A 16,462-nucleotide genomic window follows, 5' to 3' on the forward strand; every position below is an offset into this window, starting at 1 on the left:
ACTATGTTCAGTGTCTTGTAATAAACTATAATGGAAAAGAATATGAAAAAGAATATATACACATATACACACATATATACATATATGTAACTGAATCATTTTGCTCTATACTGGAAGCTAATACAACATTGTAAATTAACTATACTTCAATTAAAAATATCACATCTTAATGCTAAATATTATAGAAAAAATAAAACTGGATAAGTGGGATAGAGAATGGGGAAGATGTGGTTGCTTTTTTAGTCAGAACATTCCAGAAGTTACTAAAAAATAAAGTGAGGAAATGGGTAGGCAGATATGGGGAACAAGAAACTTCCCACAGAGGGAACAGCAAGGATGCTCAGAGATGGTGCTCGGTCATTCGAGGACACGGAATAATCAGTACTCATTTTGGAAATGTTACTTTTGAGATGCATAATAGACATCCAAATGAATTGTTTAGGAAGTAGGAAGACGGATCGATGAGGCTGAAGTTCAGAGGAAACATTTGGCTAAAGTTATGCATTTGTGATTTGTCATCATATGTATGGTATTTAAAATTACAGAGGCTAGCTGTGACCACCTAGGGAGTGAATGTAGAAGAAAAAGGAGGCCCAAGGTTTTAGCTTCTTTAACAATTCAGGGATGAGGAAATGAAGAATAATCAAAAGAGGAGACTCGAGGAAGTATTTAATTACGAGTGAGGAAGAGAGCAAAATTAAAGAAGTATCTCCAAAGCTGAGCAAAGATATACAAATCTAACAGAGCCTTTTCCACTTCTAGAGTTTTTGGAATGACTTTTATCCATTGCTCATCTGGCATCACAGTGATACAGTGCTTTTCATAATTTGTCTTCATCATCGTGAATTCTTTATCACCTTTATGGTTAAAAGTATAATTTTAAGATTATTGCAGAATACTAGGCTTCCACCTGTCTTTTTTTTTTAATTTATTTTATTTTTTCTTTTCTACTTTAAAGTTTGGTTTTGTTTATTCCTTGATTTAATGCTTTTGATAGATAGGTGATTGGCACATGAGTGACACAGGAATTGTTCACACCCACCTTTGGTAGCTTTTAAAATTATATGATTTCTCCTGAAAGATTTGGCCCTTTCTACTGCCTGTAACTGCATTGTCAAGCCTGTGACAGGTTAGCTTCTAGGTAACATAATGGCTTTATTTCCAGAGCAGCACCACTGGGCAGGCTTTTTTGAAGGCATTTTAAGAGATGCACATTTAAGGTCGAACCAACTCCATATGCTGCTGCCAATGCAAATAGTTCCAGTGAGGTGACAATCAGAGGAACAGCTAACTTCACACATACTCAGGTTGGGATCACTACTGAGATGTCACAACTTACTCCTCTGCCTGTCAGCTGGCAAGTACCTTAATTGAGGAAACAGCTCATATTTTAACACGAACTATATACCCTCTTATAGATGATACATTATCTGCACATATTTAGAACCTGATTAGAGAATCAGAACTTTGTTCAACTGGTGGAATGCTCACGCCAAGATCATTGGCTCCTTTTATATACGGTCCCCTTGTTTCCACATGCCTTAATCAAGTAATTAGGAACTTTTTAGTGCATTATATTGGAAATTGCACAATACATTCTGCCCTTGTTTACGAAGAACAGGCCAAGATTCATTGTGTTAAATTAAGCAGTGAGAAGGATGGATAACAATTGTATTTCCAGAGCATTGGACAAAACAAACAGATTGGTTTTGATGGCCTCAATGCAGAGGTAAGAATTTTTTGTCGGGTATCTTCACAGAACTTTCCCAAACATGGCCATCTGCAATGTATGACTACTTCTTCCATGGAGAGGGACTGTATGGAATTTTTTTTTTATGTTATTATACTGAGTTATTGCTTATGGCATTATTTATCTATGCTGTCTTACAATTTAAAAAAAAATTAGTGGTGGACTTGCATTAAAAGGTCCATTATCTCGTAATTTTAGAAAAATGTCCCGAGATGAGATAATATGATGCCCTCTTACGAGCTAAGGAACCAAGGTGACAATTAATTGATGTTTGGAGATAATTTCTTGTCCCTTGAACTATTAAAAAATAAGATTGAGCAGAGTCTATACATAGAGAGTCCAAAGTAATGGTAGTAAAATCTAGCATCTTGGCCGTTTTTTATTTTGTGGAGGCTTTATAATGTGTTTCTTCTTACTAGTTAATGAATATTTTTCCCCATTGCCTCTCAAATTGATAAATCATTAATTCTAGACCATATTATTGCTTTTAGTATTTATAGCTTTATCTATCAAAGGGTATGGCTTTATTCATTATTCTAAACATTTTTATATAAGACATGAAAGACTATTTGAGCCATGTTTTATATTATTTCAAAGTAACTCTGGCCATCTTTCTACTTTACGAGTGAAGTCTTTGCTGGACAGCTCCTAGATTTATGATGACATCATGTTCTCTCAGAGACATCATTATTATTGTGTCACTGAACCTGAAGTGGGGTGGTCAGAAGTCCATGTGGAGCAACTATGGGCCAGGAAGATCAGGCTTCAGATCAGAGGCAGGGCTGAGAGGAAGGATGGGAGGGGTCAGGGCAGAGGGCGAAGTGAAGAAGAAAGAGAGAAAAGCAGACCCTGAAGTATGGTCAGTGGCCTGAGCAGAAAACTCACCCTCAGCGTTTTCATACTATGCTTAGGGAAATGAAAAAAAAAAATTAATGAAGGAAGAAAAAAGTCAGCCAGCCTTTAAAACTTTACCCTATTTCATTATTAAGAATAGCTTTGGGAAACAGAGGGGCTCCATAAATGAGAGCAGGTGCGGTCGTGCAGAGGTAACTATTCAGCATATGTAAGTGCAGTTGGAAAATCATGGTCTTGCAGAGAATCCTCAAAATTGGTCCCTAATGGCCTTGGGTTTTTGTCATATGGTCTTGATTATAAGGCTAAAATTGCATTGCCATGCCTTTAGTGTGAATGAGATGGATGGATAATTATTACGTGCGCTGAATACCTTTCTGCAAGGAGAAGTCAGGACATCCCTGGTCACGGGAGCTACCATTTCGTCCAGCTGTCAGAAAAGCTCTAAGCAGGAAATTCATCACCATATTGATGTGGAAGAGGAATGAAAATGTGCCCCTCCGGTTGGGTATGCACCCGCCCACTTACATTTACATACACAGATGGTACACAAACCAGAGGGGGCAATGTGTGTGATTGTGAGACCTGTTCAACAAAGCAGTAGCATTTGTGGAAACAAGGGATACAGAAACAGAATGGTGAGTTCTGCTGAAACATGATGACTCTTGGTGGTGGCCACCTGCTAGAAAGCTGACACTAAAGCTGTGCCAGGAACGAATTGGGGGCTCAGTTTGAAATGATGCAGGAAGCTTAACATTATTGACATTAGGAGCTGTCAAGTGAGCAAGAACTATTTATGAAAGAGTTTTAATGATTTTAAATACGCTGAAAGAAAAGCCTTCCCTTCACTCATCTGTATTTTTTAAACTAATCTGGCTATTTTTGCATGCTCTCAAGGTTCTCTCAGAAGCTAGATATAATGATAGTAACTAAAATCCAGCTGTTCTTGCCTCTGAGAATAAACTTCATGGCTGCCTAATAGTTGCTACTATTGCCGCTTCTGGGGAGGACGTCGGGGGAAGGTGTGATGGGATTTGCACTGTGAGCAAATCCAGTGCTTTGTCCTATCTGAGTGGGTGAGATTCAGGGCTGTACTCAGAGCCACGACCACGACCACACAGTACACTGGTCATGGGGATATTTCTTATGGATCAGGCCTTGGGGGTCTGTGGCTTCTGCATTCCATGCAGCCGTTTGCAAAATAGGGGCAATGAGCTATGAGGACTGCTCTTTCTTCCATACTGAGCCCTGACCTTTGGGGCTAGCAGTGAGGGGAGAAGCGAACTATAGTTTGCTGCAGAGTTCAGAGACAGTCTCCTTTGAGAGCAGACACAGGTCTGAGAGGACAAGGTTCTGATCCAAAATCAGCCTTGAGACGTTTTCTGACGGTGGTTAACAGCTTGCCGCTCCAAGCGGAAGAGCATGCACAGTGTGGAGGGGATGATGCAAGCTGGTTGACCAGGTAATCAGTTCAGCTGTTCTGCTGATGATATTTTGGTTGTTTTGATGCCAGATGTGTTGGGTTGGCCAAGAAGATCATTTGGGTTTTTCCATAAGATCTCATGGAAAAACCTGAATGAACTTTTTGGCCAATACAATATATTGTAAGGTAAGGAATAGCAAAAACCTTAAGAATGGAGCTTTCTTTGTAAATGAACCAAAAAGAAAGGAAATCATAGCACAGAATCTATTCTATATACAACAACAATTAAAAACCTATATATATATACACACATATAATTCATTCATGTGAAAAAATATTTAATTGAAGGGATCAGGAAACCTGGAGCAACTATTTTAGCATATTTAATACAAGTTTTATTTTCAGTGTGTATATAGTGATACATAGCATCACTATCCCCTTCATTATACTATACCACATGGTAATTAAATCTGGGATTCTAGGGCAATAAGACATGAGAATCGCACTATTTTCGTGCTGTTTGTAACTTCCATCTCTATTGAAATATGCTAAATTAGTAGCATTTTATGATTCCTGATTTAGCTCTTATTAAAAAGAAGCAGAAGCTAAAAACAGCTCAACCAAGCAGTTGAAGCAGTTATCACAAGCCGGTAAGATCAATAAGCTAAAAAAAGGATGAAAAGTTTTTGAGTGACAGCTTAAAAATGGAAAATTTAAATATATATCGCTGCCTTCTGCTCCATTGTGTAATGCATAAAGCCCATTTTGGCAGTACATTTTTAAGCAGTCAAGAAAGTGATTTATTAGTGTCACTGGATTTGTGTTTATGTTCCGTGCTGTAAACTATGCTTATAGCAATTTATCTATATTAAGGCATTAGTACTTTGAGTGCTACCTAAGCTTAATGTTACTAATATTGTTCAAAGGATAGTTTATTGGGCTATAAATAGTATCCTCAGTATTGACACTTGCTGCATCATCTAAGTGCCTGGATAACTGTGTCTGATGCTAAATGACCATGTTGCTGCTGACAGTATATAAAACATAAATAGTGACCACCAGTGATATTTCATAGCTACTGCTGGTGTTTCTGCTCCCCTTCAGTCTGCAGAAGAGCAGTTCTATGTGTGCAGAAGCCTAGCTAGATTTTCCCAGGATTTTTAGAGGGATATAATGAAAGGAAAATCACATCTTTTTTTTAATGTGAAAGGGCATTTTATTTTATTAATTTAATTTACTTTATTTACATTTTATCCATCATTTCTGAAGACAAGAAAGTAAACCAAACAGTAAATCAAATCCTGAACTGTAGAGTTTGCCAATTTCTGTGGTGTAAAATATCCTACCTAGATACTTTCATGTTATAATCACAGTAGCACCTGTCATATAGTATTTCTGCTACCAGATACAATAGACATAATCTTTTTGAAAAACATAGATAAGACAAATCTATAGTAGTATAATTAGGAAGTGATGCATTTTGAAAAATCCCATCTTGATTTTAAACATTCTTGTTTCAAGTGCCCATTCATTTTATGTCACAAATAAGAATAAATAATGATTGTGCTAAAAAGGGAAGGATTTTTAGCAAATCAGAAGTTGAGTTTGGGTTTAACTTTCTATACCCAAGCCACATCTCTACCATGATACAGAATTGGCTGACATTTATTCATTTAACAAGTTTTGGTTAAAAGTGGACTGCTGTTTTAGTCTGTTTGGGCTGCTATCAGAAAGTACCCTAAATTAGGTGGCTTTTAAATAACAGAAATTCAGCTCTCACAGTTTTGAAGGCTGGGAAGTCCACAGTCCTGGCTGCAGCAGGTCTGGCGTCCAGTGAGGTCCTTATCCCAAGTGGTGTCTTTTGCAGCAACTTCACATGGAAGAAGGGACAAGGGAGCGCTCAGGCCTCTTTTGTGAAGGTATTAATCCCACCACAGGGGATGTGTATCGCTCTCATAATCTAATCACCCCAAAGGCCACATGCTGATCACACTGGGCATTAGGATTCAACATACAATTTTCAGGGGGACAGAAACATTCAGTCCATAGCAACTACTCTATGGTGGACACTGTTACCATAGAAAGTATATATGCTAAGTTTGATTTCTTTTGCCAAAAGTCAAGACAAATAATTCTCTGAAGGTCCAGTGGTTAGGACTCCACGCTGTCACTGCTGAGGGCCTGGGTTCAATCCCTGGTGATGGAACTAAGATCTCACAGGCCACTTGGCACAGTCAAAAAAAAATCAAGACAATATTTCAAGTCTGTTTGAATTTGACTACACACTCTCCTTATTAAAGGTTATAAATAATGAGAACAGTCTTTTGTTTCCCCCTAATTTCACAGTTTATTGACAGGTTTTTGTTTGGGCTCCAGGGTCGGGATACATACATGGAAGAATCTGGAACATACTTGTTTGATTCATGCTGTCATGTTATACGGACAGATGATCCTATTTCTGAGATCACTTAGACATCCCTGATTTAATGTGTGTCTTTTTTGTTAGTTTTATAAGCAAAGGATTAGCAAGTGTTGAGAGAAAAATCATACTTCATATTCTCTTCTAAAATATCAGTTGGTTCTTTTTGTTTGGGGAAAATGCTCTTTCTTAAGAGTTGTCTTCAGAAGGCAAAACAGTCGCATGTCATAAATATGCTCATTTATCTAGGTATTCCTGACTTTACTTTGCCAAGGCTAATGACATGTATTAAAGTAAGCTCTGCATTCATTAAGATTGGAAGAGAATAATCAATGATAGTAATTTATTCCTTCATTCATTCAACATCCTTTTCTGGAACACTCAGTTCAGTTCAGTCGCTCAGTCGTGTCCAACTCTTTGCGACCCCATGAATCGCAGCACGCCAGGCCTCCCTGTCCATCACCAACTCCCGGAGTTCACTCAGACTCACGTCCATCGAGTCAGTGATGCCACCAGCTATGTGTAAAATACTGTGTGGCTCTTTGGAGAATGAATAATAAATGATGTGCATTCCTTATCCTAAAGTGAAGGTGAAAGCATTAGTCACTCAGTCGTGTTCAACTCTGTGACTCCATGGACTATATAGCCTACCAGGCTCCTCTGTCCATGGAATTCCCTAGGCAAGAATACTGGAGTAAGTTGCCATTCCCTTCTCAAGCCGTATCCTAAAGATGCAGTTAAATGATGTCCCATTTTGCTGCATTAATCCAAAGAAGTTATGGAAAAGATCTATCCCCCAAACTAATAAACAAGAGGAATCAAATGCCTGAAATGATAATGATCAAACCCATTTTTGTTGGGATGTAATTTCTTGCTGGTTGGTTGTACAAAAGGATAGAAGTTCACTGAAATGCTAAGATATCCCTGTACCCTTTTGCTCTAATATCTTATTTCTTGGAACTGAAATATTTCTTATTTCTTGGAACTGAAAATTTCTTGGAACTTATTTCTTGGAACTTAATATCTTGCCCCTTTTGCTCTAATATCTTATTTCTTGGAACTGATTGGGTGGTCACAGGAAGGATGCCAGTTTGGGGAACCCATGAAGGACAGATACCTCGTGTTGTAAGATATTAATTCTAGGTGGGCTAACTGTGCTGAACATCATTAATCTTATTAAGAATGAAAATAAGGAAGTATTGACTGCCTTCTTTCTGTTGAGAGAAGGTGAGCCCCAGAGTAGACAGTGAACTATAAGGGGATTTTCTCATCCAGAAAACAAGAAGTACATGTTCATCTTTTCAAAGCCATTAAAGTTTGTTCCTTGAAACTTTTCATTCTCTTTTAAGGAACCTTTAATGTCATTGGACTTATTTGCGGTAAATAAACCTGCATCCTTTGCATGTTTGCCAATATTGGCTGTGTGGTTAGTACAGAGGAAACAGAGAATGGGGTAGCCACCAAGAAAGTTGTCTTTCTCTCCTTTCATCCACATCAGGAAGGAGAAAGCTGGAGGAGGATAAGACTGGTCAAAGAGCTCAGTTCTTGAAGCCAGTTAAAACAGGAAACATCTTAAATTCTAGAGCTTCAAGATAGTTAAAGATGTTAGGAAGGCAGAGTGCTCTGTTCTTCTCTGGTTGGTCCACTGCCATCAGCCAGCAGCGCTGAGCCCAGGGTAGATGCCTTCTTCCTCTAGAGCCTGTCTGAGGTCCATGAAGAACTCAGAGCATGGCATGCAAATGTTATTATTTCTTAGGCCCTAAACCCTGACTTGAATAGGTATGCAGGATGACAGTGGAGTGAAGTCTAATAGTCCAGGGATCTGTGAAATCCAGTCGCTTCTCATTCCTCATTGCCTTCTTGGTTAGTTGAAATATCCAGCTTTGGACTAAGAAGCAGCTAAAAAACCTTATACAAAGAGCTTGTAAACAAACACCCACTTGAACCATCTGGTCTTGTAACACATACAAGTGATTAAGCTTCAGAGCTATGATTGTTAAATTTTTAAAAACACAATTCCAAACACTCCCAAATAGACTCTCTATGCAGGCTTGCAAGGAGGAAAATGTGTGATGCTTTATATAGTAAATAATATGGTGAGATTGAAACAATTTTTTTTGGTTTCTCTATTTTTCTCTCCCTCCCTCCCTTCTTTTTTTTTTCTTTACCTTGAGTGTTATAGAAAGAGAAAACCTTAAAATACACAAATATGAACTAAAAATACATTTAGAGTTCCACTAAGCCTACATGGTTGACAACTTAGAATGGTTCCTTATCTTTACCTTAATTACTATTTTTGCCCCCTATAGGGACAGAAACATGCGTGCTTGAGTACATGTATGTGTACTCTTTGTTCCTTCTAGAATACATTAAGCAATCTGGACTATTTGCAAATAATGAATTCATACTTTTTGTTCACAATGAGTGAAGAAAGTCAGGTCAGGGGGAAATTAAATATGTTAAGAGCCCTCATTTTAATTATATAATATCAATACCTTTATAGTTAATTTCCTTGACAAGACATAGGGCATATGGATTGAACTCCTCATATATATCTGATGTGGTTATGATTATAAATTGGAACATTTTATTTAGATGACATCACTAAAGGGAGAAAGAATGAGCTACACATGGTACCACAAGCATATGGAAATAACACAGATTTCTGGCAATGACTATTGACATGAACAACACATAGAACTCAAAACTCTTAAGTGAAACAAAAATTCTGCATGAGAAGTCAGTATTATATATTAGGGCTCCTATTCCTGTCTTCTCAGTCTTGATCAGTCCTTATCCCTGGATTTATCACATCAGCTGGGGGAGCAAAGACAGTGGTTGAAAGAAGAGGAGAACGAATACTCAGCTATAGTCATGGTGACTGGTGAATCAAACAAACTCTCAAACAGTAAATTGTTCAAACAAAAAAACTTTACTGTTTTCTCACATTTGAAGTTCACAATGGGTATTCCCGAATGGAGTAAGTCTCTTTCCAGAACGGATTTGAAGGTTGATGTCTTCTTATCCTATTGCTCTCTTTCTTCGATGAGTGGCATCAGGGTTGCCCAGAGCATCTACAGAAGCCCGTGAAAAGGGAAAAACCGTGGAATGTATTTGTAGGGGTAGCTTACAGCCCAAGTATGGAGAGGCTTCTATCACTTTTGGTCTCTTTCCATGGAAGGAAACTCAATCACCTGACCACACCTACCTGCAAGAGTGGCTGGGAAAGATGGTCAAGCCTGGAGCCAAGGAATAAGAGGTGGTGAACTTCTGACTAGCATCCCCCCAAAAGAAGGAAAGAGAAGTAAAAGGATGGGTGTCAATGCAAAACACCTATAGTACCTTTTATTTGTGAAGAAGAAAACAGTGAATTAAAGCCTTTTCCAGCGATGTGCTGGTAAACTGTGAGGGAAGGGGATGAAAAAACACCTGATTTTAAAAAAGTTTTATATTGGAGTGTAATTGATTTACAAAATTGTGTTAGTTTTAGGTGTACAGCAAAGTGACTCAGTTGTACATAAACCCATTTTTTTTTTCAGATTTTTTTTTCCTGTATAGGTTATTACAGAGTATTGAGTAGATTTCCCTGTGCTATACAGTAGGGCCTTCTTGATTATCTACTTTATATACTGTTATTTAGTCGCTAAATTGTGTCTGACTCTGCGACCCCAGGGACTGCAGCCCACCAGGCTCCTCTGTCTGTGGGGTTTCCCAGGCGAGAATACTGGAGTGGATTGCCATTTCCTTCTCCAGAGGGTCTTCCCAACCTAAGGGATTGAATCTGCATCTTCTGTAGTGACAAGCAGAGTCTTTACCACTGAGCCACCTGGGAAGCCCATTTTATATACAGTAGTGTGTATATTGGAGAAGGCAATGGCACCCCACTCCAGTACTTCTGCCTGGAAAATCCCATGGACGGAGGAGCCTGGTAGGCTGCAGTCCATGGGGTCGCTCAGAGTCGAACAGGACTGAGCGGCTTCCCTTTCACTTTTCACTTTCATTCATTGGAGAAGGAAGTGGCAACCCACTCTAGTGTTCTTGCCTGGAAAATCCTGGGGACGGCGGAGCCTGATGGGCTGCTGTCTATGGGGTCGCACAGAGTCGGACACGACTGAAGCGACTTAGCAGCAGCAGCAGTGTGTATATGTTAATCCCAGACTCCTGATTTATCCCTCCTCTCACATTTTCCCTTTGGTAAGCATAGTGTAAAAATACCTGAGTTCTGACAGTGATTTCCTTGATGTAAATACTCCTGCCGCAGTGTGATTTCAAGTTACCAATGTAAAGTCAGTCGATGTGGATTTGAGAAAAGAGGCACAGACTCTGCTCTAGCAAGCTGGAGCAAGACAGTCTAGCAAGGCATTTTACTAATGAATTCTGAGAAAACAAATCAGAGGCAGCCCGTTTGTGGGAAGGAAGTGAATGTGCATTTTCCCTTTTGCATTTGACACAAGAAAAAGTTTACTTCCGAATGGATTTATCATCAAAAAATATCTATATGATATATTCCTATCAAGAACAGATGAGGGATGTACAATTTTTGAGTCAGAGAAAAATAGCACCAAGGGTACAAGAAGTCCAGGCTGAGTATCTGTACTCAATCCTGGGTCACTCTCAGGTAAAACCAAAAGCTTCTAGAACAGCTTTCCAAGGAGTGCACCAAGAAGTCAGATTCCACTTCTGGAATTTCAGATGACTGTTCCCGTAATTGTTTTCCAGAAAGAGGGAAAGACGTGATGACACAGAAGAGATGCCAAGGATGGCTCTTTTGGTTTCTGTCCCTCACGAGTTGGACAGGGGTGTCATTCCCTGTGAGAGAAGCAAAGAACTGGTACGACCTGGTTTGTGTTTTAAGAAAACAACTTTGAAAATGAAATAGATGCTCATGTCTCAATTGTCTAGTTAATTAGGATTGTTAACAGACCAAAGGCTATATGTCCATCTGAAATTTCCATTTTTGCTTGTCTGCTTTTGCTGTCCAAAGAATCGGGCCATATAATGATGAGTTAGATTGTGTCTTGCCGTTCAACCTGATCCATGCAGACGTGGTACCCTTGAATCAAAGGCCAATGGTCCAGGTAGAGAATCAAGATGTGTAATGTACTAGGCTTCGGCCCAGTGGTTTTTGCTAAGTGCGTATCTGTTTTCAAGTGTTAAATTCTTTCAGGTGTTAAAGGCACAGCACCTCTTGAACTGATTGTGTAATCTGAATCTTCAGTGTAAAGGCTCAGAGTTTCCTGTGGGTGATGCTTATTGCTTTAATTGGGAAGGCCTGTAAAAGACATTGGGCTTCCCTGGTGGCTCAGTGGTAAAGAATCCGCCTGTCAATGCAGGGGACATGGGTTCAATCCCTAGCTAAGGAAGAATCCCCTTGAGAAGGAAATGGCAACCCACTCCAGGATTCTTGCCTGGATAAATCCCAAGGACAGAGGAACAAGGTGGGCTACCATCCATGGGGTCACAAAGAATCGGATACTACTTAATGACTGAACAAGAACAAAATTAACATAAAGACATCACTAAGAGTCCAGTATTTGTACTTTTTGTTTGAAACACAAGCTCAGGCAGATCCAAACCTACAAACGGATTAAGTCTGTGATTTATTGATTCTAGTTGGTTACTGGTTTATTTTAGGTCAGTTGTTGTTTTTGGAAAGACTAACACTGATAATGACAGACTTAGGTATTGAGGTTTTTCAAAAAGTTAGTCCATTTGATTAGTAAATAATAAAACCCTTCTAGGGAACAGCTCTCCTCCTCCCATATTTTTTAATGATGGCGAGAAGTGAGTTCCTCTGAAACTAACTTTCCCCATGCCAATCTACCCTATTGAATTTTCCTTTTAACTGTGGTCTGCCAGAAAACAGAACTAGGGCTTGGCACACCAGTTTTGATCAGACCAACCATCAGAATCACAATGTCCTAAGTACAAAGCTCACTAATTGAATTTCATTAGCTAGACTGAAATATAGCAGCCAAGACAGAGAACACTGTCGGCTGTTTTTTATGAGGTCCGAAGTCTAAAGTCATTTTTAAAATGTGAGTGATGTAATTTCTTGTATCTTTCATTTAAAATGCTGCTTGGTAAACAGTGTTTCAGATTAGTGTATTTGTAATTTAAATGAAGACAATACATCAAGCTGAATCTGAAAAGAAAGGAGAAGTTTAGGAAATGATTCATGCCCCCTTTTGTGTGATCTACTGTAGAAAATAATAAATAAATAGGTAAGGAGAGGGAGAAAAAAGGTTTGTGAATTTTGGAGACAAAATTGAACTGTTTCTAAGAAAAGTGAGTCCCAATAGCTAAATCTTTGTTTTCTTCAAGCAAACTAATACATTCTGCCTAATTCATTTTTTATTTTCTCTCGGGGTCTGCTTGCAGATTTGCCTCAACAAAGGAAGCATCATGTTACATCTTTTAAATAATTGATGACTCTCAGTCCGAGCCAGCTTGAAGGAAATTCTGAAAATAGGTACTGATTGAGCAAATGCCTGCCTTCTCCCCCCCATCTCCCTCTTGAGCACACCCCACTCATCTTTTCCATAGCCTTTTGCTTCTTCACCTCCATCCTGACAGAAGAGGAGGGTGATATCATCTCGGCTTAGGGTTTACCTACCACTTGGTCCCCCTTGTTTATTTTATATCATGCCATCTATTTTATTAAAGACAGGGGGAGCTGTTAATACAAGCCAAGTGATGTAATGAAAGTCTCTTAATTAATCATCAGAAATGTTACAGCATAATCACCACCAGAGACAGTTTGTTGGGAATGTAAGAAATTGGACTTGGAGCTTTCTAAATTCAGAGTGTGCTGCCTCCATGGGCCAGATTACCCCTGAAGCTGGGTCGGCTGTGGCTGTGCCCAATTCCAGCTCTTCCTGTGCATTTAAATTCTGTGAGATGATCTGTGTTTTTCCCCCCAGAGAGAGAAGGGCATCTCCATCTTACTTCACTCCTGGGATCATTAGTGATTGTCTGTGATTCGGAAAGGTGGTAAAGAATCCACCTGCAATGCAGGAGACCCAAGAGATGCTGGTTTGACTCCTGGGTCAGGAAGATCTCCTGGAAGAGCAAATGGCAGCCCACTCCAATATTCTTGCCTGGGAAATTCTGCGGATGGAGAAGCCCAGCGGGCTACAGTCCACGGGCTCTAAAATAGTCAGACATGACTGAGCAACAGCATGCGTGTGTGACTCGGAAGAGCCTTTATTGCTTTCACGTGGCTGTGGTTGGTAGACCCTTAGACTGGTCCACAGTGAACCTGACTTCCTGCTCTGACTTTGAAGTTACTTTCCCTTCCAGGGCCTCATTGTCCTCACTGATGACATGAGGGCTTTGGAGTAGACCATCTCCAGGATCTCTGCCAGCAGTGGCATTCTTGCATCCTTCAGGGAAAGGGGTGATAAACCAAGTTTGCCCTCTATTTGAATTTGACTGCCCTGAGTACTCTAGGTTTGAGTGAATGAACTGTGTGCTCACTCATGTTTAACCTTCCTCTTTCCTTCCATTATTTTTCTTTTCTCTTAGTTTTTCATGTTTGCTCTCTCCTGCTGCTTGTCCTTGTTCCTTTCCCTTTCTGACTTTCCATGTTTCCATGGTTAAAGTGGAAGAAAAATGGTTGGAAATGTGCTAGAATCGAGGATCTTGGCCACTTATTTTTAAAATGCCATGTCCTTCTTATAGAAGAGCTTTCTCCTTCAGAAATGACATCAGAAGATAGCCAATATTATTGGATTTAGGAGATAGAGTGCCTGATGAACTATGGAGGGAGGTTCATGACATTGTACAGGAGACAGGGATCAAGACCATCTCCATGGAAAAGAAATGCAAAAAAGCAAAATGGCTGTCTGGGGAGGCCTTACAAATAGCTGTGAAAAGAAGAGAGGCGAAAAGCAAAGGAGAAAAGGAAAGATATAAGCATCTGAATGCAGAGTTCCAAAGAATAGCAAGGAGAGATAAGAAAGCCTTCCTCAGCAATCAATGCAAAGAAATAGAGGAAAACAACAGAATGGGAAAGACTAGAGATCTCTTCAAGAAAATTAGAGATACCAAGGGAACATTTCATGAAAAGATGGGCTCAATAAAGGACAGAAATGGGATGGACCTAAGAGGAGCAGAAGATATTAAGAAGAGGTGACAAGAATACACAGAAGAACTGTACAAAAAAGATCTTCATGACCAAGATAATCATGATGGTGTGATCACTGACCTAGAGCCAGACATCCTGGAATGTGAAGTCAAGTGGGCCTTAAAAAGCATCACTACGAACAAAGCTAATGGAGGTGATGAGATTCCAGTTGAGCTATTTCAAATCCTGGAAGATGATGCTGTGAAAGTGCTACATTCAATATGCCAGCAAATTTGGAAAATTCAGCAGTGGCCACAGGACTGGAAAAGTTCAGTTTTCATTCCAATCCCAAAGAAAGGCAATGCCAAACAATGCTCAAACTAGCACACAATTGCACTCATCTCACACGCTAGGATAGTAAATGCTCAAAATTCTCCAAGCCAGGCGTCAGCAATACATGAACTGTGAACTTCCAGATGTTCAAGCTGGTTTTAGAAAAGGCAGAGGAACCAGAAACCAAATTGCCAACATCTGCTGGATCATGGAAAAAGCAGGAGAGTTCCAGAAAAACATCTATTTCTGCTTTATTGACTATGCCAAAGCCTTTGACTGTGTGGATCACAAGAAACTGGAAAATTCTTCAAGAGATGGGAATACCAGACCACCTGATCTGCCTCTTGAGAAGTTTGTATGCAGGTCAGGAAGCAACAGTTAGAACTGGACATGGAACAACAGACTGGTTCCAAATAGGAAAAGGAGTACGTCAAGGCTGTATATTGTCACCCTGCTTATTTAACTTATATGCAGAGTACATCATGAGAAACCCTGGGCTGGAGGAAGCAGAAGCTAGAATCAAGCTTGCCAGGAGAAATATCAGTAACCTCAGATATGCAGATGACACCACCCTTATGGCAGAAAGTGAAGAGGAACTCAAAAGCCTTTTGATGAAAGTGAAAGAGGAGAGTGAAAAAGTTGACTTAAAGCTCAACATGCAGAAAACGAAGATCATGGCATCTGGCCCCATCACTTCATGGCAAATGGGGAAACAGTGGAAACAGTGTCAGATTTTATTTTTTGGGGCTCCAAAATCACTGCAGATGGTGACTGCAGCCATGAAATTAAAAGATGCTTACTCCTTGGAAGGAAAGTTATGACCAACCTGGATAACATATTGAAAAGCAGAGACATTACTTTGCCAACAAAGGTCCATGTAGTCAAGGCTATGGTTTTTCCAGTGGTCATGTATGGATATGAGAGTTGGACTGTGAAGAAAGCTGAGTGCTGAAGAATTGATGCTTTTGAACTGTGGTGTTGGAGAAGAAGACTCTTGAGAGTTCCTTGGACTGCAAGGAGATCCAACCAGTCCATTCTAAAGGAGATCAGTCCTGGGTGTTCTTTGGAAGGACTAATGCTAAAGCTACTCTCCAGTACTTTGGCCACCTCATGCAAAGAGTTGACTCATTGGAAAAGACTCTGATGCTGGGAGGGATTGGGGGCAGGAGGAGAAGGGGACGACAGAGGATGAGATGGCTGGATGGCATCACTGACTCAATGCACGTGAGTTTGGGGGAACTCCGGGAGTTGGTGATGGACAGGGAGGCCTGGCGTGCTGTGATTCATGGGGTCTCAAAGAGTCAGACACGAGTGAGCGACTGATCTGAACTGAACTACACAGTGACAACTACTGGGAGATCTAAACCTGGAACTCTTAAATTGGAGTTCAGCTTTACTGGAGGAAAGCCTTACATTGTATCCATCAGTGAAAAAGCTATATCTACATAGGTGGGCTATTATCCATTCTCAAAACTATACCAATCTCTGGCCTACTCTTCCTTTCAAGGGTCATTTAAAAATACTATGTTGACTATATTGTTCCCTGTTTCTCTTTTAATTATAGCAAACTTGATGGGGGGGGGGGGGTGCTGAAGTCATCTTTGTCCCCAAAGATGT

At 39.9% G+C, this 16,462-nt stretch overlaps 1 protein-coding gene across 9 annotated transcripts in view; it reads left to right on the top strand.

Moving 5' to 3' along the window:
* The window catches only part of ESRRG (estrogen related receptor gamma), a 693,861-nt gene that overhangs the window by 191,313 nt on the left and 486,086 nt on the right, over window positions 1-16,462 (top strand). For 2 of the 9 annotated variants that reach the window (XM_044943185.2, XM_025287265.3), the window contains exon 2: window positions 12,826-12,916. The exons of 6 other annotated variants lie outside the window; for them this stretch is intronic. The gene's annotated coding sequence lies outside the window, so the exon portion shown is untranslated. Of the gene's footprint in view, window positions 1-10,577; window positions 11,276-12,825; window positions 12,917-16,462 lie in introns of those variants that run through there. One more of the 9 variants, XM_044943186.2, reaches the window with a different exon arrangement.

The sequence above is a fragment of the Bubalus bubalis genome, chromosome 5 (genome assembly GCF_019923935.1).
Source record: "Bubalus bubalis isolate 160015118507 breed Murrah chromosome 5, NDDB_SH_1, whole genome shotgun sequence".
Taxonomy (NCBI): Eukaryota; Metazoa; Chordata; class Mammalia; order Artiodactyla; family Bovidae; genus Bubalus; species Bubalus bubalis.